Source organism: Tachyglossus aculeatus, chromosome 11, assembly GCF_015852505.1.
Source record: "Tachyglossus aculeatus isolate mTacAcu1 chromosome 11, mTacAcu1.pri, whole genome shotgun sequence".
Classification (NCBI taxonomy): Eukaryota; Metazoa; Chordata; class Mammalia; order Monotremata; family Tachyglossidae; genus Tachyglossus; species Tachyglossus aculeatus.
Window position 1 is genome coordinate 51870780 of NC_052076.1, and position 2051 is coordinate 51872830.

At 44.0% G+C, this 2051-nt stretch overlaps 1 non-coding gene across 1 annotated transcript; it reads left to right on the forward strand.

Annotated features, from left to right (window-relative positions):
• Positions 1-1288: 1288 nt before the first annotated feature.
• LOC119935275 lies at positions 1289-1425 on the forward strand. The gene has a single exon (XR_005453162.1). It is a non-coding gene; the product is annotated as a small nucleolar RNA SNORA7 (small nucleolar RNA).
• Positions 1426-2051: the final 626 nt, after the last annotated feature.

Genomic DNA, 2051 nt, shown 5'->3' on the forward strand with positions numbered 1-2051 from the left:
TTTTGAAATGAGGCAGAGATGTGTTCAGCCATTATAGGTGTACTAAAAAGATGAAAAGACATATGCGCTTTAAGTCCATCCTTTTTCCCGTCAACCCCAGCTTCTCATTTTCCCTGTTTTCCCCTTCATTCCATACTATTAAATTTCTCCTTCATGTCTTCTTACCCTGTTTCCAGCCCCCTCTTGCCATTTTTCTCTGTATATATCCACTGAAATTCAACAGGCTACTCCCCCTCCCCTATTACTTACTCTTTTCCTTTCTGTTGCTCCAAGCATTTTTCCATATTTTTTTCTATCAATCAACCAGTCAATCAGTGGCATTATTGAGTGTTGACTGGGTACACAGCACTGTTAGAAGCCCTTAGGAGAATACACTATAGTAAGTAGATCTGCTCCCTGCCCTCAAGGAGCTTACGAGTTAGCCAGGGAGACGGACATTACAATAAATTACAGGTAGGGGTGGCAACTGAGTATAAGGATATGTATATAATAATAATAATGATGGCATTTATTAAGCGCTTACTATGTGCGAAGCACTGTTCTAAGCGCTGGGGAGGTTACAAGGTGACCCATGGGGGGCTCACAGTCTTAATCCCCATTTTACAGAGGAGGTAACTGAGGCACAGAGAAGTGAAGTGACCTCCCCAAAGTCACACAGCTGACAAGTGGCAGAACCGGGATTTGAACCCATGACCTCTGACTCCAAAGCCCGTGCTCTTTCCATTGAGCCATGTTGCTTCTCATAAGGGCTTAAGCAGTGGGGTAAGTGCCTAAATGCTTAGGGGATAAGGACTCAAGCGCATAGGTGATTTAAAAGGGAGGGAAAATAGGGCTGATGAGAAATTAGTCAGAGAAGGTTTAGGAGGGAAGATTAGTTCAGTATTGTACACGGTAATTTGAGGCGACATTGGGATATCCAGGTAGAGATGTTCTGAAGGCAAGAGGAAATGCAAGATTGCAAGAAGAGAGGCCTGGGCTGGAAATTTTTTTCTATTTTTTTCAACTCTGTTATTATCCCACCTCCGCCGCTTCTCAGCTGTGTGACCTTGGGCAAGTCACTTGACTTCTCTGTGCCTCAGTTACCTCATCTGTAAAATGGGGATTAAGACTGTGAGCCCCACGAGGGACAACCTGATAATCTTGTATCCTCCCCAGTGCTTAGAACAGTGCTTTGCACATAGTAAGTGCTTAATAAATGCCATTATTATTATTATTATTATTATTATTGCTATTGTTACTATTATTATTGTATTAAACGATTATTATATGTCAAGTATTGTTCTAAAGTCCTCTCTCAGGATCGCACCTGGAGAGTTTCCAGTACTCTACCAGTCTCAACCATGGGAGGGAGAGTCAAGCAGAAGCATACCCACTCCATTCCTAGCTTGCCAGTGGCTAGCGAGTGGAAGGCAATCTGCTACAAGTCAAAACTTCCCTGTGCTGGGCAGCAGCAGCGTGGGAGAGAGTAGAGGGCAGAGACTTGCACAGAAGGTGGTCAAACACTTCCATATTTTTACCAAGAAAGCTCTCTGGATCCACTACCAGAAGGACTGCAGATGGAGGTGGGGCGTTCTGGAAGAGACGTGTCCATGGCGTTGTTATGGTCGAAGACGACTCGACGGCATAAGACGACTTTAACAATTGTTCTAAGTTCTGGGGTAGATACAAGTTAATCGGGTTGGACACAGTCCCAGTCCCACATGGGATTCGCAGTCTAAGTAGAAGGGAGAACAGGCATTTAATCCCCATTTTACAATTGAGGAAACAGGCACAGAAAGGTGAAGTGACTTTCCCAAGGTCACACAGCAAGCAATTGGCAGAGCTAGGATTAGAACCCAGGTCCTCTGACTCCCAAGTCTGTGCTCTCTCCACTAGACAATGCTGCTTATCTTTTCCACACCCCTAATTATGCCCCATATCTAAATTATAGAATCATAAAAAGCTCTATCTGCCATTGCACAGTGCCATTGTGTCTACCAAGCTGTTATCTTCTACTCTCCCAAGCTGCCAGTACAGTGCTCTGCACATAGTAAGTGCTTAATAAATATTAT